Raw genomic sequence first — 25,161 nt, forward strand, 5'->3', positions numbered from 1 at the left:
AAAACCAGCAATAAAGTAATTCGATGCTCGATGCCCGAACGATGTGGCGGCGAATTTCGCGTATAATCCGTCATTGTGTTCTTAATGATACCTCTTTCTACGCCATGCAGTCATGCGAAGACAATTTCAAAGTGCCCAGTGCATTCACTTTAAAGAAGAAAGAATCGGTCGCTTTGAAGGTCTTCCACAGTTTAAATGGAATGATCTCGGCGAAAAAGATGTGATAGGGGAGGGGTCGTTTGGAGCCATTTTTATCACATAGACCAGGAACAAGGACGGAAAGTCGAAACAGTGGTTGACAAGAAATCACCCGCTTTTAAAGATTCCCGCTTAAAAAAGATTCCCCATTTTAAAGATTCCCCATTTTAAAGATTCCCGCTTTTAAAGATTCCCGCTTTTAAAGATTCCCCATTTTAAAGATTCCCCATTTTGAAGATTCCCGCTTTGAAAGATTCCCCATTTTAAAGATTCCCGCTTTTAAAGATTGTCCATTTTAAAGATTCCCGCTTTTAAAGATTCCCCATTTTAAAGATTCCCGCTTTTAAAGATTCCCCGTTTTAAAGATTCCCGCTTTTAAAGATTCCCCGTTTTAAAGATTCCCGCTTTTAAAGATTCCCCGTTTTAAAGATTCCCGCTTTTAAAGATTCCCCGTTTTAAAGATTCCCGCTTTTAAAGATTCCCAATTTTAAAGATTCCCGCTTTTAAAGATTCCCCGTTTTAAAGATTCCCGCTTTTAAAGATTCCCCATTTTAAAGATTCCCGCTTTTAAAGATTCCCCGTTCCCCGTTCCCCGATCCCCATTCCCATTCCCATTCCCATTCCCATTCCCATTCCCCGATTCCCCGTTCCTCGTTTTAAAGATAGCCTGAATTTATCTCTTCAGGAACTCAAAAACATTTTAAAAATAATACTTTTTCTGATACATGAACTGTTCAGATAGCCAAATTCCCCCGAAATAAGTCACTCTTTTAACCAACACGACGGCTTTCTTGCCCATCATGTAAATGCCGCGTCACGCAAAAGATTAGAAATTCAAGCGCAGTCTATTACAAAACCAAGAACCCACTTGGAGCAAAAATTTGTATGACTATTAGTTTTCAGCTGCTCTTACACATCATGAAAGTAAAATCTCAGGATGGTTAATAGTTTTGTAGTTTGAATTTTAGCGACGTCATGTGAAAACCAGATTTAGGGGACTGTTGATTTATCGATTAAATAACCAAAAACGTGTTTTCCCTGCCATATATTTGTCGTTAAGTCGTAAGTCGTTCCATTAGCACATGATAAGGCTACGACAAATATCCATCGCTGCGAAACTAAACGTCACAGTCCGGAGTTAAGATAAATCCAGGCGGTTCGATTCTTTGGTCGGTCTAGCGGATCTCAAAGAGTGAGAATCGAGATTTGAACCGCTCCACTATCCCGCTGAACCGATGTGCTTTAATAGCGTGCAATAAAATTACAATGAATAAATTCCACAACTGTCTCTGTACCTGTTGAGTTGATACATGTGACCGAATAAATAGCTTCCGGTGGGAAAGTGAGAGATTCTCGTTCGCTTTTCAGTAAAGAATAACGCTATTAAATATTCCCCACTTTAAAGATCCCCCGTTTTAAAGATTCCCGCTTTTAAAGATTCCCCATTTTAAAGATTCCCTATTTTAAAGATTCCCGCTTTTAAAGATTCCCCATTTTAAATATTCCCGCTTTTAAAGATTCCCCATTTTAAATATTCCCGCTTTTAAAAATTCCCCATTTTAAAGATTCCCGCTTTTAAAGATTCCCCATTTTAAATATTCCCGCTTTTAAAGATTCCCCATTTTAAATATTCCCGCTTTTAAAAATTCCCCATTTTAAAGATTCCCGCTTTTAAAGATTCCCCATTTTAAAGATTCCCGCTTTTAAAGATTCCCCATTTTAAAGATTCCCGCTTTTAAAGATTCCCCATTTTAAAGATTCTCGCTTTTAAAGATTCCCGCTTTTAAAAATTCCCCATTTTAAAGATTCCCGCTTTTAAAGATTCCTCATTTTAAAGATTCCCGCTTTTAAAGATTCCCCATTTTAAAGATTCCCGCTTTTAAAGATTCCCCGTTTTAAAGATTCCCGCTTTTAAAGATTCCCCATTTTAAAGATTCCCGCTTTTAAAGATTCCTCATTTTAAAGATTCCCCGTTCTCCGTTCCCCGTTCCCCATTCCCATTCCCCGATTCCTCATTCTCCGTTTTAAAGTTAGCCCGTAGCGGAGTATTTTTGACGAACTTCGAGGTGTTTGGAAATGTGATCAAACACTGTCTTGAGTGTTTGATATATCTTCTCAATCGAAACTAAAACTAAGGAGAAAACGGAGAATTAACACGTTCATGATTTCCTTTGTTTAAACCATATGCTTCTGTTTAAACTTGATGGGTTTGAGAAGGAATCCACCAGAAGTTCGATTTAGCAAGTGGACAAACACTTTGTACCAAGGTTATTTACATCGTTTCGCAAACGTCCGTGCGACTGTTTTAAATATCGTCTCAAAAAAAAAAATTTCTAACAACACCAAATGTCGAAAAAAAAAATCATTTTTTGAAAGTACTGGTGGAATGAAACTAAAAAAACTGACGTCAGTTTGTTTTTTACAATGACAAGACCCCAAAATGGTCAAATGCCGGGAATAAATGAAGGGAAAAGACGCCGTAAACTTGTCGTAAACAAAGATAAGTGAATTTTGTTCAAAATGACGCGAACATTGTCAATAGGGAGTTTAAATAACCACGACGGCGACGCCGAGGACAACGTCGATTAAAAAATGACTTTATATTTTCCCTACGAAGCACGCGATACTCTAACAGTCCTTTACTTTGTTTATCACTGACAAAACTTTCACGAAACTGAATCTGGGACACAGCGATAAACTTGAAATAAAAATTTAAAAAAGTAGCCGTCGTGGTTCACGTTCTCCAGACAACGCAGAATTTCGTCATTTCACGTTGTTGTTTTGCCGGGGACGGTAAAGAAATGTACCAAGAGTTATAACGCACGTGGACAGCCATTGTTCTCCTAGTTAAATCTTTTGTTTAGCGACGTTCCCGTTGCCGTTGCCGTCCTGGTTTTCTTAAACTCCCTGATAGCTTTTCTCGCTTTTTGATTGTCTACTTAGAAAAAGTTCATAAAATGTCATTGGTTAAAAAGTTGACAGTTTGACAGCTGAAAGTTGAACTTGAAAGCTTGCGTAAATTAAAATTTTATCCGTCTGTACTCTTATTGATGATAAAAATGAGCCAGTCAACGCGCGAGGAATTAGACAGTTATTGTAAATTACCAACTTGTCCAAAGCCTCGTCTACACGTGCAAGGTTTATGTGACAATTCTCATTTGCTCGCGTAGATAAGGAAATTGGCCAATTTTTATGTGACAAATATATCATGTGCTGAAAAGCTGGCGTGTTAGCTTTTATGTGACAAATTAAAGTTATCACATACAAACATTGCTCGTGTAGACGACTCGCCAAAGAAATGTGGCAAATATGTTCGTAAGCGCCATATTTTTGGGGAACAACTACCCAGCCTCGCCTTGTTTTTGCGTATCTCTGCTTTCCAAAGTCATTACTGGCGCACTAAACTTTGAACCACTGACAAATATTTACTGTGCCATCTACACGATCAAAAGTATTTGCCACATAAAACTTGCTCGTGTAGACCAGGCTTAAAGTGTTGATGCAGAACAACGTTTGGCAAATTTTAGGGGAATTTAGTCCCCACAACGTGATTTTTCTGCCAAATCGCGAAATCGCTTCTTCTTTATTTGCGAAATTACTTACGCGAAAATAAGTGGGAATGAGATAATCAGCTGGTTACCCATCGATTAACCATTGATTACTTAAGCAATCGAGGATTGTACCGTGTTTACATAGCCTCATCTAAACACGAGGGAGGCTTAGAGAATATTAGCCGAGTCGCGGTCGGGGGTTTGCATAATTATCGAGAATTCTCCCAATTTCCCCGATTGTTTAGATGAGGCTATGTAAACATGGAAAAACGTCCACTGTACTATTGCATCTATAAAGTATTTCTCGAAACATAGAAATACAACCATGTTCACATAATCTCATGTTAAAACACCTATCGACCAATGAGAGCGCGCGTACTATCTTAAATATTTTATTGTGATTGATCTCATCGGAGTCATTGATGTCATCGATTAGTCACGTTTGTAAAGAAGGATCTATCGTTTCTAATTTGAGAACCAGTATTCTACTGCGTTGCCGTGCGAAGGTAATGTTTAGCCGCTTTGTAACGAAATATCACGGGGAATTCCAGTTGTCTTTTATCGTTACTTGCATTCTTTTGTTCTCGAAGAAGCTTGAAGAGCTGGATTAGATTTTTTATACTTTCTACCTTACAATTGATAGGGACAACTCAAAAGTTAAAGTCACACTGGTGAAGCCCTTTGGTAGCTCATTTTCCAATGAACGGCAGTCTTCACTGATAATGATGTTCTCAATTTGCCTTTTAGTACAGTGGCAAGGACTTGTATCCACTTCACTGGTTAGAATCACTAAGAGCGCTGATCTTGAGCCAAGATTCACTCCTGGTAAGTTTCTCTCAGCATTTCATCGCTTGATCCGTTCCATTTCTCAGGGCACAGCCACTGCCGCGGCACGGTTTTCTCTCAAATGCTTTAAAACGCTGTTTAGGCTATCTGTTGTGTTTTTAAAGCTATGTAGGTTAATTTTAGCTTCTTTAGCTTTTTTCAGCTTTAAAATATTTATCTGGTCGGTAATTCTAGGGGAACTTGAGTCTTCAAAATTCATTAGCGCTCTTTTGTTCATTTCCCGAAAACCGTAGGTCTTACTGCCTTTCAAATCCGAAAATCATAACTGACCCTTTTTTTTTTTTGATACCTAAAACGGCATATTTATCAATCCGAAAACAACAGGCCAGAAAAATTTCTCGTATCACGAAAGTTTGAGGTGACAATTCTTTTAAGAAAATCTGAGGGGATTGAAATGGCCCGGTTTCTCCTGAAATGACACCGTTTCCCTCCAAACTTTAATGTTATGTGCTTCAGTTTTGTTGCAATTTTATTAGGCTGTGCATATGGAGTTTATTATTGGGAAGGACGGCTGCCAGAAAGGCTGGATCCAGATTCTGTATCTGACATTTCGTGGGGAATATTCAGGGAATTTTGAAAAGTGATGTCTGTGTGATGATGTAATACCTGTAAATTAGCTGCTGAACTGTCGCAGCCTTTTGATCTTTTAAGTATAGTCTGTGACGGCTCACTCTTCTAGCTAAAGCATATTGACAAAATAAACCTGTATCCCTATATCTTTCTGATGAAACAGAAAACGACGCCTCAGTATTTTTGCTAGCATTACGATAATTAAATTCTTTCGTTAAGTGAAGTGGCCTTTGATAGGTGAAATTAATTGTTCTCATAAGTAAATGTCTTTAGAGTGAGCTGTTTTTCTTAATTCTTTTTAACAGGTACATTACAAACCTCCGAATCACGATGAAACTCATTCCTTGTTGCTGCTTTATCTTCCTGTTGCTGTCAGTGTTAATCCCTAGGGAGACTGAGGCCATCGATAAAGCAGTATATAGACAGCTTGCTCAGCTGGCTGCTAAGCAGGGCTGGAAACTAGCGAAAATGAGTTATTACTCCAAGTGTCCAACAGTGAATGTCCCTCGCGGGATGAAATGTCCAAGATTTGTCTTTGGAATTGGTCTGTCCCCTAACCTAGCCATGTCAGCGGCGAAAATTTACGCAATTACGTTCGGAGGCAAACAATGCGCAAAATACATTGGGGAGTGTTCTGCCTTTCAATTATCAAAACATCAAGGAATGTAAGCTAAACAGTCCTAAACAACAGAGAAGAAAATACTAAATGATTTACAACTTTCAATATGCTTAAACAAGCAACACGTCACAACCAGGATGGGGAAAACGTGTTAAACAGGTGTGATGAACGTCTCTGCCGCGCGCAAACTTGTAGTAATGTATTTGCATCACGGTCCTTTGTAATAACCAAGTGAAGGTTTAAAAATAAAGAAGGTTGAAAATGGGAATTTTCTTCAGTTGTGCTGTATTTCTTCAAGTAGGAAATTAGGTCAGTTGGAGTGTTGCCTTTGAAAACAAAAAGCGCAAACCTAGTGAGCATTTCGCTACATTTCGAGCACGTTATTTATAAAGCTTCGGCCAGGTAACCAGCGCGGGATACATTTGGAGAGCGTTTCTGAAGATCATCAGTATTCAAAGTCAAGTTTTTTTTAAGATCCCTTGACCATAATCTAAACAGCATTCATCCCTGTGCAGCTACAAAAAGACATCTCTGTAGATCGAGTACGACAACGACGATGCTCGTTGAACGTAAGAAACTGTACATACATGTCGTGTCACGAACTGAAAGTAGTGTATTTTTGAAAAATGGAAAGAGTCATATAACCAATCAATGAAATTAATGTCGAGCATGGAACTGTATGGGATAAATTTGTCAGCACAGTTTCAATTCTCAGACAATAGACTGTCCGAGGCTAGGTCGTTTGCGGCAGCTTAGATTCTGACACCGACATTGGGGAATTAATACGTAATCACTACGGCTGTGCCGAGGACAACGTCGATTAAAAAATGAATTTATATTTTACCTTAGTACGAATCGTGCAATACTCTAAAGTCATTTAGTTTTAGGTTTGTTCAGCGACCTTTCCTTTGCAGTTGCCGTTGTGGTTTTCTTAAACTCCCCGGTAATACCTATTTGTTTGTATATGTAGTTGCTTTAAACGCGATTTTTCTGCCAAATCGCGAAATTTAAGTGTCGCGATACATGCTTCTTTCATTTGTTGCGAAATGAAGTTACCGCGAAAACAGCGCTGTTTTCAATTGAGTGTCCTAAAACCCAAGCCAAAGTAATTACTCTCGCCAGTCACAAAAGATACAGGTAATACAGTGAACCATCCAATCAAAACCCATAGTTAATACATGTAGCCAACGCAAAGCCGCGGGTAAACGCGAGCGAGCCAATTTGATTGGTTTTACTTCTGATTGGTCAAAAAGTGGCGCGAGTTTTGTAGCGTAATAATGCAAAACCAATAGCCCATTTTGGAGTTGACCTAATCTTCTTGATCTGTCAAAGCGAAGCCTGGTGCGCAACCATTCATATGAAAATGATTTAATTTGCATGTGAATGAAATTTCATTTTCATATGAAAGGATGAGATATTTTCCTATGAAGACTCGCTTTGAGAAAGAGGCTTAAGGTAATTTTCGACATTCAAGTGAAGACCGATTTAGGTGAAAATAAGGTAATCGACTGATTACCCATCGATTACTTATTAATTACTCATTGAAGTCATCGATATCATCGGCTAGTCAACTTTGGAAAGAATGATCTATCGTGGCTAAATTTAGAAACTGCATGTGTTCTGCTGCGTCGACGGGCAAAGGTAAGGACGACGCCTCGTCAAAACTGAATGAATTTACATTTTACCCACGAATTCGTTATTGGCTCTAAAAACGTGCTCAGGCTAAATAAGTAATCACAGCGTTCAATTCCAAAGGGAAATACAAACAATTAGCCGCAGTCGTCCTCGTTCATCAGACTACGAAGAATTTAGTCATTTCACATTGTTTTATAACATAGCCTTAGCGAAGCGCGAGTTCTGATTGGCTAATACGCTCCATCCATTTGCCCGTGGGTTGTACGCTCACGTCAGTTTGTTTATTTGTACTTTTTCTGGGCAGTTTTTTTCATCGATGTTGACACTTTTTAAAACATAATTCCTATTTTTCTTCTCCTAAAATAAGGAAAAATTTAATAATTCTTCGGGAGATGAGGAAGATTATTCCTGTGAGATTTCGAGCTCAAGATTTTTGCCTGGGCCTACAACTAAGAGATTTGCTATTAATTTAAGCGAGCAGGAGTTGAATCGGCTGGTTGAACAAAGGCACTTAGCATTGGAAGACGGACCAAACAAAACAACAAACTGGTCTGTATCGCCGGACCTTTCGAGAAAATTATTTAAATGTTTTCGGCGAACAAAACTTGTAAATGAGAGTTTTAACAAATTTCTGTTTTAAGTGAAGTCTTGCATACGAGCTTTAATAAAGGAAGTTTTATCAAATATAGGTAGTCTCTGATGAATTATTTAACTTAAGTTCCCGGGTTTCAGTTTTGCTCGATCACTCGACTCTAATTGAAGAAAGGGCCGCTCGAAGGAACGACTACATCGTGCACAAATATAAGCTTACATTTCTGACATTTTCCTTAACCCTCAGTCTTCTGTTCATTTAAGCTTATTTTACCAAATGACAAAAGTGACAGAGATCATTTTTAAAAGCCATTCCCGTGTTCAAGTTCAGCCTTCGACGCGCAACTCATTAATTTAAAACGAAGTGGAAAGGAAAACAAAACCCACAAACCTGCTATTGAATAAGAGCATCTCAAACAGCTCAAAGCCAGGGGTGTTTGTTCGCTTTCTTCTCCACTCTCGCTTTTAAGAAATGTCTGGTTCCATATTGTTCTTTTAATAGATCACAGATGACGTCAAAATGTGGTAAGAACAAAAAGGTGGCACACGAGACGGTAGCCGAGTGTGTCACTGATGTTCTTATCACATTTTGACGTCTTCTGTGATCTATTACTGAACAGACGCACGGCAACATGGAATCTATTTGTTTTATATAATAAAGAAACAAACTACTACAGACAGCTCTTTTATTTCAAAATCTTTCAACATAAGCTTAACTCGAAAGCCGGCCTTTGCCCACTTTGGCAAACACGAAAAAAGTCATTTGAAGTAAGCTATTGTCTATGAAGCAATCTCACTGGTTGCTATGCGTGGCAAAGCAACCAATCGAGGATTTTACTGTGTTTACAAAGCACTCATCTAAACACGAGGGGGGCTAGGAGAATTTTTGCCGAGTAGCAGTCGAGGGTTTGCATAACTATTGAGAATTCTCCCAATCCGCGAGTGTTCTGTCTAGATGAGGCTATGTAAACACGCGAAAAAGTCCACTGTACTATTGGATCCATAGAGTATTTCTCGAAACATAGAAAAATAACCATGTTTACATGCTCTCACGTTAAAACACCTATCGACCAATGAGAGCGCGCGTACTATCTTAAATATTTTATAATCAATGATCTCATGGGAGCCATCGATGTCATCGATTAGTCACGTTTGTAAAGAAGGATCTATCGTTTCTAATTTGAGAACCAGTATTCTACTGGGTTGCCGTGCGAGGGTAATGTTGAGCCGGTTTTTAACGAAATATCAGGAAATTCCAGTTGTCTTTTACGTTACTTGTATTCTTTTGTTCACCAAGAGCTGGATTAGATTTTCCAAACTTTCTACTTTACAAATTGATAGGGACGAGTCAAAAGTTAAAGTCACAGTCATGAAGCCCTTTGTTAGTTTATTTTTTTAATGCGTGGCAGTTTTCACTAACAATGATGTTCTCGATTTGCCTTTTAGTTCAGTGGCCAAAACTTGTATCCGCTTAATTCTCTGGTGTGGATCACTTAGAACACTGATTTGGGACCAATATTCATTCCTGGTACGGTAAGTTTCTTCCTCTCCTACATCACCTAATCTAATCCGTATCTCCCGGGATGAAACAGGGTGCTTCCCATTATTCCAGCCCGACCGGCCAGAGACCAGTACTGCGACTGAAAAAGAAAAAAATGGGACGACATTTACCGATCAAACCGGACCAACCGAGAGAAATGGCTCTTACATTTTCTTTTCCTTTCGCCAATCCCCCACATAAGTGAAAAGGTGTCTGAAATCTACTGAGGGAAAGTAGGATAACAAACTGGTTTGTGAACATGGAACGGCAAATTTCGGTCGATCCGACTGATCAATGTGGACTTCCTCCAGAGGTGGTCCCGAGCATTCCATTCGGACTGAACTAAAACGACCTTTCCATTTCACTTCCGAACGAAATTTCCGGAATTTTTGGCATAATGGAAAGCACTAAGAGTTTCCCTCCAAACGTAATTAGGACGTGATTTTATCGCAATCAGGGGAGGCTGGCGGCCGCAGTCATACTGATCTGACACGCATGTCGTTTTTATTTGGTCAGGGAAATTGTATTGATATATAAAAAGAGGGGATTTTGGAATGAGATGTGTGTGGCAAACATGTGATACCTGGGCCTTAATTAATCTTATTATATTGTGCCCTTCTCTATTTCTTGCTTGATTTAATACATTTAAATATCTTTAAAGAAAGATATCTTGTAATATAATAATTTCTTTTTATATTATAAAAATCTATGAGGGCCAATTTCGTGTTTTCAAGAAGTGCCATGGGAAATTTGACTGCCTCGTTTACGAAATGCTATTCATCAAAGAACTGAAGCCTAGCCTTAACACTCAGAGTGACTTCATCAGTGCTAAACTCTTTGTTTAGCTTGTAGCATATTTTTGTGTTACCTTTCTTTTTAATAAACTATTGTTTTTCTTGTATTTATAGAATATTTATACTGCTTTTTTCTACTTGATTATGACGTCCGAGAACGTCGAAACGTTGTGCATTTTTTTAACCGTTTTTAAAAAATTATTTTTGTTTCAAATGTTTTAAAAAGTCGCTTCTTTTTAATATAATAATAAATAGAGGAAATAATAAAACGGAACAAACAAACAAAACCTGTAAAACTAGCTGGTGAGCTGTCGCAGCCTCTTGATTCTCTAAGGATGGGCTGTGGTGACTCACTCTTTGAGCTAAGTGTATTGACGCAATAAATTTGTATCCATATATACGATGAAAAACAAAGGAAAGTTCCACTCGCCGCGCTGTTTTTATTTTTCGCGCGCCGTTTTTCGCGCTGCGCCCCAAATAACTGAACGCCTGGTAGAGGCTATTCGAACACCGGAACCAAATAACGAAACAACTCAAATCGGCGCCGTTCCTCTCGGACACGTTGCAAAGGTCAAGTCGACATTGTGTCGGGCGTGAACGAATTCAAAATCGCCAAAACTAGTTAGGAATTATATAGATTTTGGTATTATATAAATGCACTGGAATATTTTTGAAATATTCCAGTGAAAGACACTTCATCTCGGGGAGTTCATTCACTGTGCTGCACTTGGCGTAGTAGGTCATTTTTGCCAGTGTCGAGCCCTGCCGATCAGCCAGTTGACCAAGCCTAGCAAGTATAACGGGCGCGAGGGCCTCAGTCTCCTTAGTAATTAACACTGACAGCAGCAGGGAGGTAAGGGAGCAACCAGAAATGAACTTCATAGTGATTCGGAAGTTTGTGATTTACCTGTTAAAAAGGATTTATAAAAACAGTTCCCTCAAAGCATTTTACTACATTAATTCCCACTGACCAGTTCGTATGATGGAGTTTTATTTCGCCTATCAAGTCCGCTTTACTAAGGAACGACTTGTCGTGTTGCTTGTAAAAAAATGGAGACTTATTTTTTCGCGCTCCGTTTTACGCGCTGCGCCCTAACTAACTGAACGCCTAGAAGAGGCCAGTGTTCGGTGCCCCCGCTATACGGGGCTTATAACAGACTTCTTGGCCCCGGGGGCGGGGAAATAAGCCATCTTTTAACACTGGGTAAATGTTAAATTCCCCGCTATGTCCCGCTGTCGGGGGGCCGGGATTTCAATTGACTGATGCATGAGGCTTAGCGTCCACACTAATCCGTAGAAACTGTCCACCGAAAACGAAGCTCTTCGAAAACGGTCTTCAAACCGGAAGAATTTGAAAACGTTGACTCTGCGTTTTAGTGTGGACGTAGAACAATTTGAAAACGGAATTTTTCGACAACGATGACTTTACGATAAGCATGTGACTAACCCGAACCCTCAAGGGTATACTCAAGACACTCGAGTTTCTGCATCTCGGTGAGTGTTGCGTTTCCAAATTTCTCCGTCGAAATCTGAACAGAAAACATTTGATGCGTTTTCAGAGTGAAACCGCCGTTTTCAAATTTCTCCGGCGTAGTGTGGATGGGGCCCCAAAAGGCACAGCATCACAGTTTTACTTCTCGGCAAGTATTAGGACAAGTCGACAGTAAATTTAGCAATCAGGTTTGATTGTGGAAGTAATTTTTATTGTGCAAAGCACTCAAGTGAAAGCATTACGTCTCCATAGAATATTAACAGTTGTCTCTATAAGTTCTTTTCCACAGCTCCTGATACAATGAAACTCATTCAAGTTGCTGCCTTTGTCTTCCTGCTCCTGGTGTCCACTATCCCTGAAGAAACCGAAGCCGCAGGGGGAAATATCCCACTTAGTTGGTTTAAAAGAATAGCAACACAACTCGCTATAAAACTTATAGTGAATTCCTTTTACGCCCGCTGCAACTGTCGCAATGTTCCCGCTGGGATAAACTGTCCAGGAGTTGTCTTTGGCGTGGGCAGGACACGCAATGAAGCGCAGAACGCAGCGAGAGCGTATGCAAATACATTTGGAGATAACAGATGTGGCACCTACGTCGGACATTGTCAAATTTATCAATTTAAAGGACGCGGAAAGTAAACCGAGACAACGAAACGAAAAACGTAGATGAATTAGAACTACTGGCCAATGTGCGGAAAAGAAAGCTGGTTTATTAATTAAGTAAATCGTAAAATCGATAAAGGCACGTTTTCGAAATTTGCGTGCTGTTTGTAGAACGAAACTGTGAGTTTTCATCTCGGTCCTTTTTAATCAAACTGTAATGGCTATGTAAGGGTTAATAGATTAAAATAGGAAATTTGTTGACGTGAGCTGAATATTTTAAATGGATAATTTACTAGCGCAAGCTATCATATGCAACGAGCCAGACTTTTTCGAACAAAGATATTAGTGCTGTTACTATCCCAAGAAAACTGTTAGGTTGCGTATGGGGACAAATTAAACAATTAGCTCTTTAGTCAACTTGAAGTTGATACTAAAACTAACCGCCGTTTGTGCAGCTGCCGTTTTGAACGTTGCTCCTTCGTTGTAGCAATCGATAGACAAGGAAGGAAGAAATTTAAGCGAGTACAGGGCTTGTCACCGCTAACTTCACCTGCAATTTACCCTCTTGGACGCTCGGTGACCCCCATTTTTCTAAACATAAAAAATCTATCCGTAAAAAATACAAATATTTCGCTTTTTGTGCTGTCGTTTAAGTGACGTTCTCTTCGAATGTGGCGGGGCAAGGCTAATATTTTTTTTAGGCCTATTCTACCTGTAGGAACGACATCACCCCAAAAATTTTATTTAATAGAGTTATTTGTGCTGAGTTGAGTACGTTTACATAATCATAATTTCACTGCTGTTGCTTTTTTTTTCAAGACCGATAGTTGTAAGCTAGCATTGTCTTAAATTAACAAAAACCTCTAAAAACGGATTGCCTTCAACGCGCCTTATCTCGAAAACGAGCACGGTGACCCCCATTTGTTTTGGCTTCTTGGCTAAAGTTGACCTTTACCTTACTTCATAGTAAGTTTTAAAAAAGTATGTTCGTGGGAACCTTTTCGGCGCGAATGTCCTTAGTATGCAATTCATCCTTGGAGACCGTCCAGGGGCTGCTGGTCGGGACGATGCGATATTTTCGGGCGAGCGATATTTCGGGCGAAAGTTTACTTCAAGAGCAGTCTGCTGTTGAAGTGAACTTTCGCCCGAAAATATCGCATCGTCCCGACTAGCAGCCCCTGGATGTCCGAGGATGTACGGAATTAAACTAAATCAGCAAATTGTTGACTCAAGGCAAAACATAGGCACGCAAGGCATGCGAGAGTTATTATTTTAGTGTGAATAAAAGCCCTTGAGGGTGGCAGCACTAAGTGGACTCTTAACAGTTATGATAAGGCTAATCCAACAACTTTGTTTGGTTATGATGTACAGCAAAAAAAAAAAAGCAAAACAAATTTAGAATTATTTCACCTTAGAAAATGCGATATCAAGCCCACTTTCGTCAAAGTTTGATTTATCAGTTGATTAGTGGCTTTGTTTATTAGAACTAAATGCATGGAACTGTTCCCAGCAAGACAGCTAAACATCGTGCAGTCTGTAATAGTAGCAACAAGAACCAATTTAATTATAACATCGTCATGCAATAGTACAGTCTTATTCTTTTGCCAGAAATGATAGTAGTTTCTTTTCGGTTTTGATATTCCACGAAACCACTTCAGATTAATATCGATTTCAAAACCCACTGCCATTTAAACTTTATTGAAGGTAAGTTACTTAACTTTCACTTGGAACAAACAGACACGTTGAAAACTGTATAAATCTGTGAGAGGCGCGGTGGCCTCATGGTTAGTGCGCTCGTCTCCGGATCGAGCGGCCTGGGTTTGAGCCCTGGCGGGGGGACATCGCGTTGTATTCTTTGGGCCCGCGTACTAACTTAAATATTTTATTGCCACTGGTCTTATCAGAGTCATTGATGTCATCGAGTAGTCACATTTGGAAAGAAAGATCTATCGTCTCTAAATTGCGAGTTCTGCGTTGCCGGGCGAATGTAATGATTAGTTTGGAACGAGATGTCGCAGAATTTCGGTTGTCTATTACGTTACGTGATTGTTTTGTTCTCGAAGAGCTGGATTAGATTTTCCATACTTTTTACTTTACAACTGATATGGACGACTCAAAAATGAAAGTCACACTCATGAAGCCCTTTGGTAGTTCATTTTCTGATGCGCGCCGGTTTTCACTGACAACAGTGTTCACAATTTGCCTTTTAGTTCAGTGGCAAGGACTTGTATTCACTTGTTCAGTGGTTAGAATTACAAAGAACTCTAATCTTGGACCAATATTCCTTCTTGGTATAGTTAGTAGAGGGGAATGGTCATGAAACCCGACAAAGTTCTTAGTTGTATGTTTTTGTTCGCTTTGACCGTGGCCTTGACCGTGCACAAAACACAATAGTTGTTTACTCCGTACTGAGGAACTAACCAATAGAAACGTTTTGGTTACGTAATTCATGCATAGTGTATGAGCGCAAAATAAAAGATTGTGCACGGTCGTGGACTTTCCAACATAAATCTTGTAATCTTTGTTTGCTTGTTTGGTGTTTGCCGGGCTTCAATTCATAACCAGTCCCCTCTATTAACTATGTTCTTGGTAAGCTTTTCCTGCATTTCACCGCTTGATCTGTTCCATTCCTCCATGCACACCCAGCAATGGTTTAATCTCAAATGCTGTTAGGCTATGTGAAGTGTTTTTAAAGCTCTGTCCCTGGTTGTTCGAAGGTCACGTCATCCTCTGGATAGTGATTTATCCGGTGGATAGTGTTATCCACCTTTCGAACAACCGGGGCCTGTAGGTTAATTTTAGCTATTTTAACGTTAAAATATTCATCTGTTCGGCATTTCTGGGAAACGAGTCTTGAAAATTCATTAACCCTTACTGCCTTTCAAATCCGAAAATCGTAGCTCACCTTTCTTTGTACCTAAAACGACATGTTTTATCCATACGAAAACAACAGGCATAAAAAGTTTCTCATATCACAAAAGTTCGAGGTGAGAATTCTCCTAAGAAAATCGGAGGGGATTGAAGTGCCCTTGTTTCCCCTGAAATGATACAGTTTCCCGCCAAACTTTAATGTGATGTGCTTTCGTTTTATTGCAATTTTATTAGGTGTATATATGGAGTTTATTATCATAATAGGATATTTTTTAATACTGATAAGATGCTAAGTTAACCAGATTTTATTTTCATACGTGTAATACCAGTAAACTAGCTGGTGTGCTATCGCAGTCTCCGGAGTTTAAAATTAATGCGTAAGAAGGACAGCTGTAAGGGAGACTGGATCCAGATTCTGTATCTGACATTTCGTGGGGAATATTCAGAGAAGTTTGAAAAGAGATGTCTGTGTAATGATGTAATACCTGTAAACTAGCTGGTGAATTGTCGCAGCCTTTTGATCTTCTAAGTATGGGCTGTGACGGCTCACTCTTAGAGCTAAGCACTTTGACACAATAAACCTGTATCTACAATCTATGATGAAAAAGAAAAAAACGTCTCAGTTAAATGCTAGCATTACGATAAGTCTTTTCGTTAAGTGAAGCGGCCTTTGAAAGGCGAAATAAATTGTTAACATACGAATTGGTCAATGAGCATTGGTATAGTAAATGTGCTTTGAGTGAACTGATTTTATTAATTCTTTTTTAACAGGTACATCTCAAACTTCCGAATCGCGATGAAACTCACTCCTGGTTGCTGCTTTACCTTCCTATTGCTATCAGTGTTAATCCCTAAGGAGACTGAGGCCCTCGATCAAAAAGTACTTAAACAGCTTGGTCAGCTGGCTCTCAATCAGGGCTGGAAACTGGCGAAAATGACGTACTACGCCAAGTCCAAGTGCACAACGGCGAATGCCCCCGCGGGATAAAGTGTCCAAAATTTGTCTTTGGAATTGGTATGTCCCCTAACCTAGCCACGTCCACGGCGATAATCTACGCGACTTGATGTTCGGAGGCAAACAATGCGCAAACTACGTTGAAACGTGTTCTACCTTTCAATTTACAAAACAACCAGGAATGTAAGCTGAACCGTCCAAAACAACAGAGAAGAAAATACTAAATGATTGACAACTTTCAATTTCTTTAATTAAGTAAAAATGTTGCTACCTCGACGAGGAAAACGTTTTGAAAAGGTGTGATGAGCGTCTTTGCCGCGCGCAAACTTGTAGTAATGTATTTGCATCACGCGTACGGTCCTTTGTAATAGCTAACGAAAAGTACAAACTGAACCTAGCTGAGCATTTCGCTACAGTGAAGAGAATATGATCACTTGCTACAATACATAATAGCTGCAACGAAACATTAGCGATTTTCAATTATTGAAGGAGAGAAAAGTGTTAGTTTTGTGTATACCACGTTATTTACAAAGCTTTGGCCAGTTAACCAGGGAGTGATACATTTTTGAGAGTGTGTTTGAGGATCATCAGTATTCAAAGTCAAGTTTTGTTTTACGATTTCTTGACCATAATCTAAACAACATTCTTGCCTGCGCAGCTACAAAAAAGTATATATATTTATTTTTTAATAACCCAAATTATTCTCCCTTTTTGATTGATTCTCGCCTATGATCTATTAGAGGACAGACGCACGATCGACGTCATCATTACAAAGCTTTTCCCTCTGTGTTTAAACAAAATGGCGGAAGGTTTTGAGAATTTAGATAATATTTTACGTGACTGGGCGAAAGATAAGGTACAAAAAAGCGTTGTCGAGGCATTGAACAGGTACGAGAAGCAGGAGAAGAAGAAAAAAGCCGTTTATGTTTTAGAAAATAACTCAGAAAAAATACTCGAGCTGTCTCAGTCGGCAGTCGAACGAGACTAAGCCAAACACAAAATTGGTCTTGAAATTACTTTAAGGTAAGAAACCATTGCTTTGTCTCGAATTTAGCAAACCCAATGAACAAAATGTTTATGACATTAGTTTAGTTAAAGAATTCAAGTTTTCTCAGTCTCAAAATAAATGTTGACACAGATTGATGTCAGGAATGAAACATCAAAACATCAGTTCTTAAAATCAGTTAAAATAAACACATAACCTTGCTTTCCGACGCGAATGTTCCAGTCCGTTTTAAGGCACAGCAGCGAGTAAAGTATAGCTCACTACAGCTCACGGCCAACTGTATCGCAGCTATGAGGTGTCACCGACACTGTATCAAACTGATTTGAAAATCACCAACCACAGAAGACACAAATTCCACCGTCACTAACGCTTCTTTCATTCAAAACTCTAATCGAATGGCCTCCAGTGTTGACCGCAACCAAAAGTTTTCCGAGCTCTTGCAATATTCAAGGCAACGTCCACGCTTTTCGGCTCACAGGGCGGCTGTGATGACGAAAACTAACTCGACTTTCCAGCATTTTTTTTAAGACTTGTAGATTTTGCGGTTCAATTCTGCATTCGCTGTAAGTTTTAATTCAACGAGAAGCGACTTTCAAGTCAAGTTTGACAGTGGCGTGATTTTCCTGGACCAATCACAATTCTTTGCTACGCATAGTGACCAATGAAATTGCTTCATTTTGTATAGACAATAGATTACGTCAAATGTTTTTTTTCGTGTTTGCCAAAGTGAGCAAAGGCCGGCTTTCGAATTAAGTTTATATTGAAAGATTTTGAAATAAAAAAGCTGTCTGCGGTAGTTTGTTTCTTTATTATATAAAACAAACAGATTCCATGTTGCCGTTCGTCTGTTCGGTAATAGATCACAGAAGACGTCAAAATGACGACAAAATGAGAGCATCAGTGACACACTCGGCCACCGCCTCGTGTGCCACTTTTTTGTTCTTACCACATTTTTACGCCATCTGTAATCTATTACTGAACAGACGCACGGCAACATGGAATCTATTTGTTAAATAGATCGAGTCAGATTATGAGGATCTTCGAACGATCGAAACACGCGTGTCTTGTCAGTAGCTGTGCATTTTTAAAAATCGAGAGAGTCAGATAACAAATGAAATTAATCTCGAGCATGGATTAGAAATTGGAGAACCCTGTTACTTCAGCACTGTTTTCTGAGATCCTGAGATGGAAGAGAGGAATTTAAGGCCCCGTACACACCACGCTGGAGAAATTTCAAAACGAAAATTTTACTCTGAAAACGCATCAGATGTTTCTTGTCTACACCACGCCGGAGAAATTTGAAAACGCAAACTCCTTTTTTTTTTTTGCATACACTAACTGACGCAAAGCCAGCAGGCGTTTTGAAATAAATCTGGCTTGAAGAGCGTTTTCGAAAAGCTCCGTTTTGAAATTCGGTGGGCAATTTCTCCGGACTATTGTTGACGGTAAGCCTAACCGTAGAAATAAATCAGCGTTTTCAAATTTCGTCGGTGTAGTGTGGACCTAACACATAAAAGAAGGCGTCGCCTATTTTACTTCAGAATTTCGCAGTTATCTACATCTATTCAGTGTGTCTGTGGGTAACAAACAATTGCCCTTGCTCAATATCCTACGAGCACTTTCAGTTACAAATGAAATACAAAAAATTAGCCGAAGTAGATATAGGACACCGATAAATCCAATGAACCAATGAAAACACCTAATAAATAGATGTAGCCAACGTGAAGCATGGGAGCGTGTGGGAGCGAGTTGTACTGGGTCGAAAAATGGCGTGAGTTGTGAAGCGTAACAATGCAAAACCCATTACCTTTCGACACTCAAGTGAAAGCCGTTCAAAGTAAAAATAAAGGAATCAACTGATTACTCATCGATCACTTATTGATTACTCATTGAAGTCATTGATATCATCGATAAGTCACATTTGGAAAGAATAATCTATGGTTTCTTAATTGAGAAACTGTTTTCTGCTGCGCTGACGGACGAAGGTAATAATTGTTAGAGAGCTTCAGCAAACCACGACGGCAACGGCAATGAAAACGCCATCAAACAAAAGGTTTACATGTAATGATTAGAACAATGGCTGTGTACGTGCCTTATAAATCTAAGTTCTGTGCATTTTGGAGAACGCGAACGTCGACGGCCAATTTTTTGTATTTTCATTTGGAATTGAACGCTGGCGTTACGTATTTAGCTTCAGCAAGTTCTGAGACCAATAGGCGCTTTGAACAGATCTAGACAATTACGAAATTCAAAGGTAACTTATAAGTTCATTTTCCGGCGTTGCCTTGGGGTTGCCGTCGTCGGCATTGTTTAAGCTCCCTTAATGACGACAGCGACGCCAAAATACGGAGAACTTGGTCATTTAATTTCACGTTTGACAGAGGACGGCTGCGAAATATAGAACGATTTACAACGCACGTGCATATATAGCCATCGTTTTGCTCATCAAACCTCTAGTTTGGTGGCCGTTCTTGTTGCTATTGTCGTCTTGGTTTGCTTAAGCTCGCTAATGATTAGCGGTACCGAAATGTCGGGGAATTTCAGTTGTTGTTTAAGTGAAGTGTATTCTTATGTTCTCGAAGAGCTTAGATTTTTTTAACTCAAATCATTAGATTAATCATTAGATTTGATCATTAGATTTTTTAACTCAATAGTTAAAGTTACACTCATGATCAGAAGCCCCTTGGTAGTTTATATCAGTTTAATTTCATTGTCAATGATGTCCTCGATTTGCCTTTTATTTCAGTGGGAAATTCTTGTGTCAACTTGTTCATTGGTGTGAATCACTTAGAACGCTGATCTTTAGGGGACCAATATTCATCCCTGGTAAGTTTCTTCCTGCACTACATCACTAGATCTGTAGTTCCATGTCTCCCGGAATGATAAAGGGTGCTTCTCATTATGTTAGACCAATCGGCCAGAGACCAGTGGTACTAACCGAGAAAAAAATAGAATAACATTTACCGATTTGTCGGGTCAGTCAAGAGAAATGGCTGTTACCATATTCTTTTCCTTTAATTCGACAATCCGTCACTTAAGTAATATGGTGTCTGAAGTCTTCTGAAGAGAAGTAAGGCAACGAATTTGTTTGCCAAACCGGAACGGCAAATTTCGCTCCTACTGATCAGGCTGGACCGCCTTCAGAGGTGCTCCCGAACATTCCAGTCGGACCGAAACGAAACAGACCTTTCCTTGTCGCATCATAACGGGAATTTCCGGATTTTTAGTGTAATGGAAAGCGCCCACAGTCTCCTTCCAAACTTAAATGTGACTGATTTTTTCACAATTAGGGGAGGTTGGGAGCCGCTACTATATCCGACATTTCGGTTTTATTTAATTTGATCAGGGAAATTGTATTGTTATCAAGAAAAAGTCGGGAAATAGTCAGAGAATTTCAAAACGTGATGTCTGTGGCAACCATGAAACACCTGTAAAGCTAGCTGGTGAACTGTCGCAGCCTCTTGATTCTCTAAGTATGGGCTGTGACGGCTCACTCTCATTACTCGGTGTATTGAAAAAATGAACTTGTATCCATGTCTATGATGATAAAGAAAAAAGGGTCTCAAATATTTTGCAAGCGGCTACAAGTCGTTCTTCTAGTGAAGCACCCTTTTATAGGCGAATTAATAATTGGTTCATGCTTAGCGTGCGAATATTTGACAAATAGATTCCATGTTGCCGTGCGTCTGTTCAGTAATAGATCACAGAAGACGTCAAAATGTGGTAAGAACATCAGTGCCGCTTTTCTGTTCTCACCACATTTTGACGTCATCTGTGATCTATTACTGAACAGACGCACGGCAACATGGAATCTATTTGTTTTATATAATAACGAAACAAACTACTACAGATAAAGCTTTTTTTTATTTCAAAATCTTTCAACGTAACTCGAAAGCCGGCCTTTGCCCACTTTGGCGAACACGAAAAAAGCCATTTGACGTAATCTATTGTCTATACAAAATGACGCAATCTCATTGGTTGCTGTGCGTAGCAAAGAATTGTGATTGGTCTAGGAAAATCACGCCACTGTCAAACTTGACTCGAAAGTCGCTTCTCGTGGAATGAAAACTTACGGTGAAAGCAGAATTGAGCTGCGAAATCCACAAACCTTAAAGGAAATACTGGATAAGTCAAGTCAGTTTAATTTTTGTCATCATAGCAGCCCTGTGAGCCGAAAATCTTGGACGTTGCCTTGAATATTGCAGGAGATGAAAAAATGCGCTCGGAAAACTTGCGGTTGCGATCAACCCGGAGGCCATTTGATTCGAGTTTTGAATCGAAAGGAGCGTTAGTGATGGTGGTAATTTGTGTCCTCTGTGGTTGGTGATTCTCAAATCAGTTTGAAATAGTGTCGGAGACACCTTTTAGCTGCGATACAGTTGGCCGTGAGTTGAAATGAGCTATACTTTGGTCGCTGCTGTGCCCTGAAATGGACTGGAACATTTCCATCGGAAAGCAAGGTTATGTGCTTATTTTAACTGATTAAGCGGTTTTGATGTTTCATTCCTGACATCAATCAGTGTGTCAACAATTATTTTGAGACTGAGAAAAGTTGAATTTTTTGAATAAATTAATCTCATAAACATTTTGTTTATTGGGTTTGTGAAAACCGATAAGAGTGAGTTTGTTTTGCTCGGGGACTTTAACGTTAATTTTATCGACACTAAGGTAAATAATGATAAGGCCAAGAAACGCAAACTTCTTAAGGTGACAAATTCTCACCATTTAGACCAACAAATTAATACACCAGCAAGAATAACGGAGAAGTCATCAACACTTATTGACCTATTGTTTACCAACACTTCTCATCGCGTTATTGACAAAGGCGTCATCTCATCACCTCTGAGCGACCACTGTTTAATCTTCTGCGTGATGAAATCAGGTGTTCCCAAGGCACCTGGGAGAACCATTGAATACCGGTCATACAAACACTACTCAAAGCAGGAATTTCTCAAAGATCTTAGAGACATTGACTGGGACCAAGCGCTAAACAAAGAGGACATTGATTCTGCTGTCGGTTGTTGGAACAAGCTCTTTACAAACGTAGCTGACAGCCACGCTCCGATAAGGAAATCAAGAATTAAAGGAGTTCATTCTCCATGGATGAATGCAAGGTTATCTGAAGCTATGCACCAACGAGATTTTTACCATCGCAAAGCCCTGAAATCAAAAGCCTCCCACCACTGGTCGCGCTATAAAGAACTGAGTAATTATGTAAACAGGGAGATAAAGAGGTGTAAATCGGAATACTATACCACTCTCATTACCGAAAACAAATCAAATCCAAGTGCATTATGGAAAACTCTTAATGACATAACATCTCGAAAGGAGAGAACTCCCATATCCTGCATTGAGGCAGACGGTGTTCAATACTTTGACCGCAAATCTATATCCAAGATCCTCAATGACCATTTCTCAACTATAGGAACTAAACTAGCTCAAAAACTCGTCTTACAGCTCTTTGTTTTTCTCAAAGTCTCCGGAAAACTTCCATTCACTTCAGAAATTTGTTCTTGAGCCAATTGCAGAAGACTTCGTTCTCCGTCAACTTAAACAGCTGAAAACTAATAAAGTAATCGGACTCGACAACGTCAGCGCACGCCTTTTGAAAGATTCAGCCTCAGTAGTTGGTGGCAGCCTTACTAGATTGTTTAATCAATCTCTTGAATCTCGCACCTTTCCTTCTCTTTGGAAATTTGAAAAGTGTCAGCGTTGTTCAAGAAAGGTGATCGCTGCGATGCAAACAATTATAGGCCCATAACAGTCCTGTCGACGGTGAGCAAAATACTTGAAAAAGCTATACACATCCAACTATATGCTTATCTCACAAACAATAAGATCATTACATCCAAACAGTTTGGGTTCAGACCGAAGTTATCAACTGGAACAGCCTTGGCTCACTTCACAGATAATATTCTCCAGAATATGGACACTGGTAGGTTTACAGGTACTGTATTTCTGGACCTATCTAAGGCCTTCGACACGGTAGACCATCATCTACTACTGCAGAAGCTAATAAACATTGGCCTTACCGACTCTGCTGTCCAATGGTTTAGATCTTATCTCACGAACAGGTCGCAAATTACAGCAGTTGGAGATGCTCACTCCTTAGCTGCTAAAATGCCCGTTGGGGTACCCCAAGGCAGTATTCTGGGTCCGCTACTTTTTTTGATTTATGTGAATGATCTTCCGAACTGTCCTTTAACAAGTGATATCGTTCTTTATGCTGATGATACTGTACTTTACTACTCATCTAAAGATCTTACTGATCTTCAACGTCACCTCAATGTTGACTTAGAGACAGTGTCAGAATGGTTCTCCAGAAATCTCCTGACTCTTAATTTATCAAAATGCAACTTTGTCATCTTTGGGAGTCCACACAAACTAAAACGTATCCAGGAAATATTCATTCAAGTAAAGGGTACTATAATCGATAGAACAGAATCATTCCAGTATTTGGGCGTAACACGTCATCAGTCTATGTCCTGGGCAGATCACATCGAATCTGTTTGTAAGAAGATTAATCAAAGGATAGGCCTTATCAGGAGAGTTAGGAATCTACTGCCATTTCAAGCCAGGGTCACCCTATACAACACCTTAATCCTACCACTCTTTGATTATGGAGACCTCGTTTGGGGGGACAAGAACAATCTCACCATAATGTCAGAACTGCAGGTACTTCATAATAATGCTGCTAAAGTACTGTTGGGCCTTCCAATCCGAAGCTCGTCAACTCAAGCCTTGAAAAGCCTTGATTTCAAGCCACTTGCTTTAAGGCGATTTTTTCATCGTTGCACCGCAATTCATAAGTGCTTAATTGGGTCAACAGATTTTGACTTCAGTTTCATTAGAAATCAAGCTGTTCACTCGCACAAGACGAGACAATTGAACGATCTTCGTTTGCCCCTCCCTCGCACTAACTGGGGCAAGCAAATGTTCATTTATCAAGCAGCGAAGGACTGGAATAGCCTCCCGCGTGAATTAAAAGACACACGTGTTTTATCTATTTTTAAGGCAAAACTGAAAACTTTTTTGAATGATTTAAGCTAATTTTAATCTTTAGAATTTTAACTCTTTAATTAATACGAACTCTTTTTACTCTTATTTATTTTAGCTTGTAGTAATTATTAGGTAACTCTTATTTATGTCATTTTTAGGTGATTTTTATTTAGGGGGGCTCCACTGAAAACCGCCTTTGGCGAGTTGAATTCCCTCACTAAATATTATTATTATTATTATTATTATTATTATTATTATTAAATTCGAGATAAAGCAATGCATGCTTCTCGGCTTACCAAGAGCTATTTTGTGTATTGTTTAGTCTCGCTCGACTGCCGACTGAGACTGCTGGAGTATTTTTTTTTTTTTTGAGTCATTTTCTAAAAAAGAAACGGCTTTATCTTTCTTCTTCCCGCTAGACTATGCTTCTCTTACCTGTGCAATGCCTCGACAAGACTGTTTTGTACGTTATCTTTTGCCCAGCCATGTAAAATATTATCTAAATTCTCAAAACTTTCCGCCATTTTAAAACACAGAGGAAAAAACTTTGCAATGATGACGTCAATCGTGCGTCTGTCCTCTAATAAGTCATAGACGAGAACCAATAAAAATGCAAGAATAACTTGGGTTATTATATAATCGAGTTATAGATGCACGCGGGAAGTTTGGAGAGCACGAAACAAGCGTAAGAGTTGCTCGAGGCGATATCCGAGAGCAGCTCTAACTTCTTGAGTGCTCTCCAAACTTCCCAAGTGCGTCCATAACTCGATACTGACGCACAGCTAAAAGCATGAACCAATTCTCGCTTACAACACTACATAAGCTTTCTACCAATACAGAAAAAAGTGTCTATACAATGAATATTCAATAACAAATATACAAATAAGTGTT

The 25,161-nt window shown here is 39.4% G+C and overlaps 1 long non-coding RNA gene across 1 annotated transcript; it reads left to right on the top strand.

The window, feature by feature from the left end:
- The first annotated feature begins 4,171 nt into the window (after positions 1-4,171).
- Positions 4,172-6,052, top strand: LOC145463454 (uncharacterized). The gene is made up of 3 exons (XR_014041332.1): positions 4,172-4,255; positions 4,497-4,574; positions 5,471-6,052. It is a non-coding gene; the product is annotated as an uncharacterized LOC145463454 (long non-coding RNA).
- The last annotated feature ends 19,109 nt before the right edge of the window (positions 6,053-25,161 follow it).

Source organism: Orbicella franksi, chromosome 12 (assembly GCF_964199315.1).
Source record: "Orbicella franksi chromosome 12, jaOrbFran1.1, whole genome shotgun sequence".
Lineage (NCBI taxonomy): Eukaryota > Metazoa > Cnidaria > Anthozoa > Scleractinia > Merulinidae > Orbicella > Orbicella franksi.